We start from the raw sequence: 12,500 nt of genomic DNA, 5'->3' as shown, positions 1-12,500 counted from the left end.
TAAGGTCAAATAAAATTCCATGGCCACTCAAAGAAAGTCAGTGGCATTGTAGAGAGGTCAGGGACAGTGACTGAAGTGACTTATGGATTTCAAGAAAAATTTCTACAGGTAAAGGAAGAGTCTGGATAGTGAAGCTACCTTCAGAGAAGGTACCTAGGCCATAGACCAGCGTTTACATCTGTAAGGACTGATGTACGCTACAAAGACACAGTCATCTCCTTTACCTAGAATTTCACTTTATTTTTTTAGCAGTTTCAGTTAATTACCTATTGTCAACTGAGATTTGAAAAATTTAGATTTCTAGAAACAAGTGTTAAACTAACATTCTAAACTGCAAACAGCATGGGAAAACCTCACACTGTCGTGTCGTGCTTGTCCACAGTCATGCCTGGCTTTACCACATCCCCACTCTGTAGGGGACCCAATCATCGGTCATTTAGAAGTTGAGCTGCTGCTTTGGTTGTCACATGGAGACAGTACTATTCCTGCTTGCATTCAGCTGACCTTTAATTTACTTAGTAATGGCCTCACGGTAAAACAGGATGTTTGTGATGTGGATACGCCAATGCCAAAGAAGCACTGTGAGAAAAAGGGAAAGATTTTCAACTAAGGCCAAAAACATCTTGTCTGATGTTTGCTAATTCTGTAGTAAGAAAAAACTGCGTACCCATGAAATTGTGAAACAAAAAAATTCATGGTAGTTTTGTTGTTAAACTTCATACTGTAAAAGTTACAGCCATACTGTATTAACTGCTTAGTTAAATTGTAAAGACATTACATTCATGTATATACATTATATATAAATAAAAACAAACATGTTTTGATACTATCTACATTTCAAGATCTTATAAGGTATTTCCTACAGATTAGGGGACACTCTCTTGACTGGGAGAGACAGATGAATGAATTTGTATGTGATTTATGAAGACAGGAGAAAAATAAACACAAGAAAGAAGTTACATCTTTCAAAAATTTAAATTAGATATGGCATATGGCATTGCTGGTGAGTTCATTGAGGTGGTGGATGGAGGAAAGAATGGATTTGATGAGGAAGAAGGCTCCTCTGGGTACCTGGAGGTAAGAAGAAAGTGACAGACAATAATGGGATCAAATCACAGAAGAGGGTCACTGGAATGGTTGTGCCTGGTCTATACCAATGGCTTTCAATTACTTGGTGGGAAACAGTGATGGATGTCAGAATAATAGGGAATGTTTTGAAAATGAGTCATTATGATTCAAATTGTTTTCCTAATAAAACTTGATAAAATGTGAACCTCATTTGAAGCTGAGAAGCCCTGGTCTCCAAAGTACCTTTTAGTCCCATATATAACTTGTGTTATAGAGGAGTAAAATGAAGCTAGAAGAGGTGACCCAGATAATGAATGAGTGGCCAGAAATGGACAGCTGACCTTCCCAGCATCTGGTCCTGTTCATTCCTCGGCAGCAAAGAGCTGATGCCCTCCATTTGCAAATAAAACAACACAGGCCAACGGACGCGGAGCTGGGAAAGGTAACTACGTGGGTCCACACACACTCCTCAGAGTGCTGCTTTCTGTTAAGACTCCAGCTCTGACAGGCACAACAGGGAACAGCCAGGCTGAAACACGCCGCTCGGTGTGATATGCTCTGGCCTCATATCACGATCCAGATCATGACAACATACAAATGTAGGAATCCAAAAGGGAAACACCAAAGCACTGGGTGGGTTATATTCTCAGCTCTCCTATCTACAGAGAAGTTCTTTCTCCTATGTTTCAATACATCTTTTTAAGCCATGGATACCATTACAAGCTTTCAGTTAGGTCTATTCCCAAATTCCTATTTATCTATTAATGTTTTGATGAACTTTTCCATTCATTAACTGATTTCCATGTATCTTTTTCAAATGTCTATTTCCCACAAACTTTAAGAGCATTTAATGAAAATGAAAATATATTTCTTTTTCTCAGTGATGTTCATACAGTTATAACTTCTGAGAACAGTTTCTTGAGAGATGTTTTGGGAGTTGTATTCCAGACATATTATCTTCATGGTCTTCCCCCTGGTAGAATGGAAAATAATCTTGAGACTCGCTCTGAATCTTCTGGTTCTAGTAGGAATTACACATATCCCACTCAGAGGGGCTGCAGGAGTAGAAGATAATAAGTCAAGGCATGACACACATGGGAGTGGCCACAGCAGCAACACAGACCCTCACAGGACACTGCACTGAGAAATGAGAGTGAATTGCATTTAGAAGGGAAGGGTGGACAGAATTAACAAGGCTTTTCTGAGAAAGGAGCTGCTCAGCCACTGAACAGAATCTTCACCCTTATCAAGGGTTGAAGTGTGGAGAGCCTTAACTCCTCTGTGCAGACCATCCTGAAATGGGACTAAAGCCCAAGAAACTGTCCTCTGGGGAGCTCTGCCATGGCCTCATTACAGCAGCCAAATGTCAAATGACTCTAGTGCAGTGTGACATGTTGACAAGTGAAGAAATCAGTATGGAGAGTAATATGGAGGTGAAGAGGAGAGGGATTACACTTGGGATACACTTGGGATTTTGTCAGGTGAAGAAAGAGCATGAGTACGCCTATGGGGGAATGAGCAGAAGAATTTAAGCAGTGAGCAACACAAGACAAGGGGGTGGATAAATGAACAGATGCATTCAGAAAATGACAAAAGGAATGGGAAATCGTAAGACACTAGGCTGGGATAGGGCTGTGAGGAAGCTCCCTCACTATAAACAAAATTGAATTGCATCCTACAGAAAACCTGTAAGATATATTCTTATTACTATTGCATTACTACAAGTCTGTTTTTGGGTAGTGTGGGTTTAGGAAGAATATTGACGCTAGGTAGATAAACTGAGCATACAAACACCCAGGGGCTGGGAGACTAATATGAGTCCTTTGTAGAAGGCAAGACTTCAGAAAACAGGAGCAAGACTGCCAGGAGCAGCAGGTGAGGTGTGGGCAAGGGACGGACAGGATCTCAGTGTTCTGAAAGCAACTGAAAGGCAGGGAAGGGAATGAGACTAGAAAAACTTTGGCCAGGTATTCCTCTACTTTGGATACAATTTGTGGTGTGAAATTAGCTAGCAAAATATGAGTATATTAACCTGCACGGCTCTGGAAGATTATTTATACTGTCCTCATCCTGAATGCAGATGCTACCGCACAAGCTGGCTGGTCTTAGTGATGATGGACTCTTGCTTTCCTTGCCTTGGTGAATATAACTGCTCACTCATAAATCCTATGCATTTACATTTATTTTATTACTGGCAAAATTATAGGTTTCCCCTTAAATTTTGATGTAGTATTTATTTCTTCTCCTATCACCTCTATTGTTTATCAGCTATGTGACTTTGGGCCAACTACTTAACTAAAGCCTTAGTTTCCCCACTTCTACATCAGAAAGAAGTTGGACCTCCCAAGGGCTGCTGGGATAAGTGAGATGGCAGCATATCAACCAGCCTAGTGTGGCACAAAGGAAGGTGAGGGAGTCACTGTGCCTGTCATCATAAGCTTTCACCTCTAGGACATATTTATACTATGTACTTCGTTTATTATACGATCAAATACACTCATTTAAGTGTTGAAGCACGAGTATCTAAGACATAATATACAGTGCCTTTACTATTTTTACTTCATGGAAGTTATTGATTTATTAACTAGTTTCTTGTTTACTAACAAAAAGGCCCATAGATTTTAAACTGGAATAGGTAGCTTATTAGATTGTTATTCTGCTTGTCACATATTAGGTACACAGACACAGCAGTTTGTTTCTGAATCATCTACTTCTGCCTACTTTTCCATTTGTGACTCTGTACAGCATTCTTTATGGCTCAGCAGTTAAGAGCACTGTCTGCTCTTCCTAAAGGACCCGGGTTCAATTCCCAGCACCCACATGATAGCTGACAACTGTCTATAACTCCTATTCCAGGGGATCCGACCCTCTCACACATGCAGGCAAAACTCCAATGTACATAAAACAAAAATAAATATTAAAATGTTAAAAAGTTATCATTTCATGAAAACCTGACAGGACAGGTTTTCCATCATAAGTTCTCTGCACTTCAGCTTTGACATTCTGCTCTTTTAAAGAATTCACAGCAGCTCTGTGAGGACATATGAAGTAATATGGCGGCTCCCCAACTGGACTCCGCTAAGTCTGTAAGTTTCTGCTGTGAAAAACATACACGGTATTCGTTTTTTCCAGTCACGAGCAAATTAATTTTAATTTTTTTACTCTTCCTTATTTTTGCCATAGTGGTTTGTCTTCTTCATTTCACCATCAGACTGGCAAAAAATTCTACTCAATCCAGGTTTCAGATTCCTGGGAAAGAGACCTTCTCACACACTTCTTTTTGGGAGCCATGTGAGGGCAATTCCATGTACTGAGATTTTCATTTACACCTGTACATCGAAAATAGAGTTAACACACTACTTTTCTCCACTATAATTAGGGATCTCAATATATGAGATTGCCTTAAAAAGTTGTTTGTAGACAGGAGCCCACCACAGAGGGCCTCTGAACGACTCTACATAGCAGTGTGCCAAAGCAGACACTGAGACTCAAAACCAAACCTTCAGCAGAGTGCAGGGAATCATATGAAAGAAGGGGGAATTAGTATGACCTGGAGAGGACAGGAGCTCCACAAGGACCAAATATATCTGGGCACAGGGGTCTTTTTTGAGACTGTTTCTCCAACCAAGGACCATGTATGGATATAACCTAGAACCCCCGCTTGGATGTAGCCCCTGGTAGCCCAGCATCCAAGTGGGTACCCTAGTAAGGGAAACAGGGACTATTTCTGACATAAACTCAATGGCTGGCTCTTTGACCTCCTCCGCCCGCCCCCCCCCCCCCCGAGGGAGGAGCAGCCCTGCTAGGCCACAGAGGAGGACTTTGCAACCAGTCCTGAAGATACCTGATAAACCAGGGTCAGATGAAAGGGGAGGAGGTCCTCCCCTATCAGTGGACTTGGAAAGGGGAAGAGAGAAGATGAGAGAGGGTAGGATTGTGAGGGAATGAGGGAGGGGGATACAGCTGGGATACAAAGTTAATAAACTGTAACTAATATTAAAAAAAGAAAAAAAAAAGAAAAAAAGAAAAATGTTGTTTATAATTAATATGTCCCAAATAGTGAAACAGTTATAAATAAAGGCATGCTATAACAAATTGTAAATGTATAATTTTTTTTTTCACATTAGACTGTGAGATCCTAGGGGAATATTCTCTTGACAATCGCAATACACTACTTGAATATAAGAGGCAGTTGGTTAACAACTTCATGTCAAGTGAATAAATAATGACTGAAAACATACCCAGAAAGAGGAATGGTATGTTCTTGACATAGCAGAGTTCACTTAGTCTTGTCTTACTAGTAAAATTTATTTCCTATCACATATGATCTTATGATTCAATATTAATTAAAAGATTATTTTGTTTTGGACTTGATTTATACAAAAATTTATACAGAAATTTTACATTGATGTGGTTTATTTGTATATCTAGAACCTTCCTAGAGCTGGCTTTTGGTATAGTCACACTGCTGAAAACGAGACAGTAGCTGGGAGCTGGGGGAAAAGGGAGGTGGAAGGGGAGGAAAATGCCACAAGATTATCAAGCGTTTTACTCCAGAGCTAAGAACCAGGACCACGACAAGATCACAGTAGGAACCACTGCCAGGCCAGATGCTACCCAGAAGCTTTCCACACACCACTCTTGACCTAAATTACAGGGGAACCAGAATGGCTTCTGTCTGCCAAAACCATGTTTCAGGTTTTCAGTTTTCTTCAGACCTTTTTGGCTGCCTGAATGTCTCAGCTAAAACTCCTTTGGAGAAAGAGTATCATATCTGTAATAAGGAAAAAGAATCTTACATAAGGCCTTGGCTGCTTATACAAAAGAATATTTTGTTTAGAATTACCATTTGTGGGAAATTACGAAGTATACAAACACATTCCATTGACTTGATATCTAAAACATTTACTAAAATTAAAAAAAAAGTCATCTCAAGGGCTAACAATGTGACCTTGTCATGAGAACTGGCCAACACTCAAACATGTGCATTCGAGAGTTCCTAGACTTTTTTGTTCTTTTTAAACACAAAACTAGATGCAGATGGTTTATAGAGCAGAACGACCTTTTAATTGCCTGAATAAAAATGAACTTTTGAGATACAGCACACTCAGTATCTTCTTTGGACTCAAAAAGTATTTCAGAAACTCATTCCATATACAAACTCTAAAGAGAAGTCCCCTAGTCTTATAATAAAATTTGCATAGTACTTTAGCACTTTTCCCAAATTACCTACTCCTATGGAAATCTTCATAAAAATTCATTGAAATAGAGTAGGTGGCTTATTGTTTTTCCTTCTCATGTCCTTTTTATTGTACAGTTGAGTTAGCTGATACTCATATAGAAAGCTATTGGGCCCATTTCTAACCTTTTTGATGATTTAAATTTCTGCAATATACCTTCTTAGTCATGGTGCTGCTGACATTTTACTAGGTTGGATATGCTAATGTTGTTGGGTTGACCTGTATTTTCTAGTATTTTTGGCAGAATAACTGGTGTCCTATTTGGCAGGACCTCACCCCCTACCCAACAGTTATGACAACAAAATGTGTGTACACATTGCCAAATAACCCCAGGAATGGAGGGAAATCATCCCTGATTGACAACGTCTATAAGTGATGTAAAATGCCAAAAACCCTGAAAGAACTCACCCTGTTTCACAGAACACCCCTACTTCCTAGGGTTTCCCTCTTAAAGGACATGAATCTTCATAAATCATCAGGTCGCTCCCAAAACTGTCAAGACTGTAGGCAACATCCACACATGTGTAAGGTCTTTATCAGTGGGGCTAGACTGACCCAGATGAGGGTGGAAACCTGGAGAGGCGTGGCTTTCTCTCTGAGGAGCTACACCATAGTGTACATTAAGAAGCTCTGGTGCAGAGCATCAAATTATTTCTGTTTCCTGTTTTTTGATAGAGAGCAGGGCTGGCTTTTCTGATGATTGGGCAGTGCCTTGAAGTTTTGGCCAATGAACGGAGGAAAGCCCTGTTCTATTTCCACACCAGGGCAGTTGCTTATTGTCACAGGGATTGAGTTTTCTAGTTCTTCATGTAACTGGGAATGCTTAGGATGATAGCTATTGTCTCTTTATCAGCCAGGGTCCTCACTGTCATTAGCAGTAAAATCCTACTCATGAGCATGAATACAAGGTGTGGACAAGACATATATTCTATGTTTTAAGCGACTGTAATTTTAAGGTTTTCTATAACTTATTGCACCCTAGATTATTTGAATTTAAGAGCTGAGAGCTGAGAAGAACTTTAAAAGTTAAACTATATCAGGGTCACTTCTGTTGAGACAAAAGACATAACACAAAACCACTTAGAACTTGTGCTTGGTGATACTGTATACTGAAATGGCATCTTTTTTTCATCCCTTAATATTTTAGGTTGTGTTTCTAAATATATTTCTCTAAACCTCGTAAGATATTGAAATTGTATTATTCTAGTACAACCGACCCATTCTATATCATTTGAGTGAGACTTAGAGAACATAGATACCAAATATTATGTGGGATATTTTTTCTACTTCATATTTGTTTTGACAATTTTCTTTTCTTTATTTTATTATTTATTTATTACAATTTATTCAGTTGTTTTGACAATTTTCTTGTGTTGGGGATACTTTAATATATAAGGGATGAAATACATTTAGGACATAAACTTGAAAGTTTTTTTTTTTTTTAATAGCCTTTCGTTTGCAAAAGCATTATCAAAGAAGGTATATCTGATTCACAGGAATGCTCAGGATTTTTTATGACCACACCTCCTGTTTTCTTCCCTATAATATGGAAAGAGGTCTGGGGATTGCCATGGAGAACACAGGCTAAGCATTGGCCTTGGAGACTGCATAATGTTTAGATCATGGTTTTTGGCAACTGAACTTTTTTTGTGATCTTACTTGGCTCATAAGAGCAATTCTGACATTGCCTGATTTGAAGGGTTCATTGTGGAGGGTAAGTCAAGCAATGGAGGAAGGGCATAGAACAGTGCCAGGTGCATGCTGGAAGATCAGGAAATGCTCAGTCTAGCACTCAATGCAGTGTTCCAGGAAGCGATCAATAACGCAGCAAATCATGTTCTGCCCCGTGTGATAGACCATGCCTTCTACGTGATCAATCATCCTGTATGACTTGTAGTGCCTGGCACAGAGGAGATACTCAAAACGTGTGTTCACAACTACAGCAGTGCTCAGCGTCAGGGACACTGATCTGCTCTGCTGCTGGCCTGGGCATGCCTTGCCTTCATTGCCCAGTGCACCCAAGGAGAATTACATAAGTCACCAACTATCCCTGTGCTTTCTCCTCTTTTGTAAACACCACAACAAGGTTTTAAAAAAGATACAAAGGAATTATGAGTCACAGGGCTATAAAACATAATGAACTGTCTTAATTTTGCTACACTTTCCAGGAAAATTAATTTTATAAAACGATTTTTTTTGCTTGAAAATAACCAACAGTAGTGAAGCCACAGAAACTTGTATGATTTAAATTTTCTTAAAAATTTCAAGGGAAATCTAGTGTTGATAACAGTATCTTGCTGGCAGCAGTGTCTTCAGTTAGCAATGGCATTTTCTCCCATGTGCTTTGTGGAGAGAAAGGGAATGGGGGTTTGGAGACACAGTCTCCCTGTGCAGTCCAGGCAGACTTAGCACTTGAGATCCTCTTTCCTCAGCCACCTGAGTATTGGTATTACATGTGTGCAGGAGACCAGCAGGCTGTTACAAAATCAAGTTGGAGACAGAGACACCCAATGTTCCTGTACCATATAAACTCCATCTTTTCTGGCTTTCTGAGCCATCTGAATGTTACACGAGTGAGAAAAGACTGACTTAGAGGCAGTTATTGAAAGCCACTGACACTGCTGAGAGTGTCACTGTTGATAGTGTACCTACCTATCAAATAGGTAGTTATTATACTTGTTATGACTGCTTGGAGCGTAGGAGTGCTAGATGGTGAGTTAGGGAGAAATTAATGTTCTAATTTAATTTAGTCAGAAAGTAAGTACACAACACTCCAAAGAGCATACAGTTACATCTTTATTTAGCTGTGTAACCTTACTTGATTTTTTTTCATTACTCAGGTTCTCCAAAAAGGAAAAAAAAAAAAAAAAAAAAAAAAAAAAGCCTGACCAGGAGTATATGGAGAATTAGTTAATACTTGCAAATGGTTTAGAATAACACCTGGGATATAGCAAGCACCACACAAGCATCTGTTAAATAACCCTGAGGAGTGGCAAGAATGACTGAGTTATACAGAATGGCTTGTCAGGAAGTTTTTAGAATAAAGGCGACATGGCCTTCAAAGGGAACAAGCTCGAGAGCAACCAGAAACAACATTCACTCCTTCAACATTCCTTGCAACTCCCTGATAGGCAAGCTGAAGCCTGGTGGCCATGAAGGATGGATGCCCATTTGAAAGGACACATGGACCAGTGGCTGAGACATAAAGGAGGCCCAGGTGAGAACAGGAGTAAAGGAACACGCACACAGAAAACATGATACTCTTTCTGTGGTTTCCACAGCGCTCCGTAAGCACCGTACTGCATCCCAGTTACTGGGAGGGAGAGACAATCTTGGCCATGTGCAGTCTCCTGCACAGCTCAGTAGGGGTGTGTCCAAGAAAAGCCTAAGGAAACAGTGAAGACTGCACACGATCCTACTGGACACAACTGTCCCACACCACAATATTAGTCTTCCACAGTGCCTTGTAGTCCAAAGGCAATGTGTGGGATGTGAAGAGTAGAGATCCTGAAGTACCCAAGGATATACTACTCTAAGTAAAAATGTAGCCTGCCTCATGGAGGTAGCTAAAAGTACACTGTGGTGATGCTGGCTCAGAAACCTCTCAGGCATTTCCCCTAACCTCTTCTGCCAGCCCATCCACATGCATTCAGTGTTGGCTCACACAAACTGAACTCACCAGCAATTTTTTTCTTTCCTTCTTTCTGTACAACCAATCCACCTACCAAATTCTTCTCTGCTTTCTTCTCTCACACAGTCCCCTTGCTAATCTGTCTGTAACTGCTGCAGAATCACTCTGGGGTCACCAACAGAGACTCTTACACGGATTCTGCTACATCTGCCTCATTTACTTTAGTGATCAGCGTTCTCTCTATCTAGATACTACCCTGTCTGTGTAAGGTAATAAGAACTTATCGAGGGCTGCACGCATAATCCCCTTATGCCACTCACATCAGCCATAGCATTTCTCACTGAAATTTGCTTCCTTTGAACATAGTTTCTAAAATGTTTCCTGAGGTGTGCATTTCCCTGTTTGGGACAATTTAATCAATCTTTTATTTCTGGCTATTCAAATAGCTTTGGCTATTTTTTTTCAGTTTTAATTTATTTTATTTTACTAATTAGAGTTTATTCACTTTGTATCCTAGCCTCCTCCCCCATGCCCTGCCAATCCCACCCTCCCTCCTTCTTCTTTTTCTATGTCACTCCCCCAGTCCAATGATAAGGGACATCTTCCTCCCCTTCCATCTGACCATAGTCTATCAGGTCTCATCAGGACTGGCTTGTCTTCCTTTGTGGACTGGTAAGGCTGCTCCCCCTTCAGGGGGAGGTGATCAAAGAGCAAGCTCATGAGTTCACGTCAGAGATGGTCCCTGGTCCTATTATTGGGGAACCCTCTTGGATACTGAGCTGCCTTGGGCTACTTCTGCACAGGGGTTCTAAGTTATCTTTATGCATGGTCCTTGGTTGGAGTATCAGTCTCAGAAAAGAGCCCTGTGCACAGATTTTTTTTTGGTTCTGTTGCTCCCCTTGTGGCGCTCCTGTTCCCTCCAGGTCTTTCTATTTCCCCCTTCTTTCATAAGATTCCCTGCATTCTGCTCAAAGTTTGGCTATGCATGTCAGCATATGTTTTGATACCCTGCTGGGTGGAGTCTTTCAGAGGCACTCTGTGATAGGCTCCTGTCCTGTTCCCTGTTTTCTCCCTCTTCAATGTCTGTCTCATTTGCCTTTCTGAATGAAGATTGATCATCTCACCCAGGGTCCTTCTTGCTTAGCTTCCTTAGGTGTACAGATTTTAGCATGTTTATCCTATATTATAAGTCTAATATCCACTTATAAGTGAATATATATCATGTGTGTCTTTCTGCTTCTGTGATACCTCACTCAGGATGATCTTCCCACCATTTGCCTGCAAATTTCATGATTTCTTTGTTTTTAATTGCTGAGTAGTATTTCATTGTGTAGATGTACCACAATTTCTTTTTTTTTCCATAATTTCATTATTCTTTTTTTATAATTTTTATTTTTTTATTATTAGTTACATTTTATTAACTCTGTATCCCAGCTGCATCCTGCTCCCTCATTCCCTCTCAAACCCTTCCTCCCTCCCTCATCTCCTTCCTGCCCCTTTCCAAGTCCACTGATTGGGGAGGACCTCCTCCCCTTTCATCTGACCCTGTTTTATCAGGTATCTTCAGGACTGGCTGCAAAGTCCTCCTCTGTGGCCTAGCAGAACTGCTCCTCCCTTGAGGAGTGGGGAGGTCAAAGAGCCAGCCATTGAGTTCCTGTCAGAAATAGTCCCTGTTCCCCTTACTATGGGAAACCAATTATACCACAATTTCTGAATCTATTCCTCAACTGAGGTACATCTGGGTTGTTTCCAGAATCTGGCTATTACAAATAAAGCTGCTACAAACATGGTTGAGCAAATGTTCTTGTTGTATACTTGTAGCTTTGGCTATTAATATACTAGTTCACTCTTAATCCTCTAAGCTCCATGTGTCATTACTCATACATAATTGTATCAGTTTGGTCCCCTCTTGATTTTCTGTGTTGATACATGAGTGCTTTCTCCTTAACACAGCCTATATGTACCTCATTGGGAGGGCGCATGCATTCCTTTGGCTTACTTATTTAATAAGTATTACTGACTCCATTGTTTCAGATGACAACAATGGACAAGACAGGTCCAGTCTCTAGCCCTTATGTAATTTACATTCTAAATTCTAGTAATATGTACATGCTGTGAATAGTGAAAAATAATAGGAAGTACTGTGAAGAAAAGCAGTGGGATAGGAAATCATGAGAAAGTTTTATGAAAATGCCCCAGAGCCGAGACTGAAAGGACAAAATAAAAGCCAACAGGCAGATGAGGTCTATAGGAGCTTGGTATCTGAAGGGATGGACGAAAGGCCTGGCACATACAGTGCAGATGGCAGAAAGCGAGTCAGGAGACCAGCTGCCGAGGATAGGCTGGTTTGCTGTTGCAGGCACTGAGCCACAGTCAGGAAGCACTGTGTAAGGGAGTGTGCACTGTAGGCAGCCTCTTGGTGTCACAACACACCACGTGGCCTGCTCAACAAGGCCACGTCTGAACCTTTGTTGTTGCTTGGTTTTAGAACAATGCTCAATACCCAATCTATAAACACACACACACACACACACACACACACACACACACACACACACACA

At 40.6% G+C, this 12,500-nt stretch overlaps 1 protein-coding gene across 2 annotated transcripts in view; it reads right to left on the bottom strand.

Annotated features, from left to right (window-relative positions):
* The window catches only part of Gtdc1 (glycosyltransferase like domain containing 1), a 401,908-nt gene that overhangs the window by 13,744 nt on the left and 375,664 nt on the right, over positions 1 to 12,500 (bottom strand). The window lies entirely within an intron of this gene.

The sequence above is a fragment of the Psammomys obesus genome, unplaced genomic scaffold (assembly GCF_907164565.1).
Source record: "Psammomys obesus unplaced genomic scaffold, mPsaObe1.curated_primary_1811, whole genome shotgun sequence".
NCBI classification, from domain to species: Eukaryota; Metazoa; Chordata; class Mammalia; order Rodentia; family Muridae; genus Psammomys; species Psammomys obesus.
This window is presented reverse-complemented; position numbering and strand designations above follow the sequence as displayed.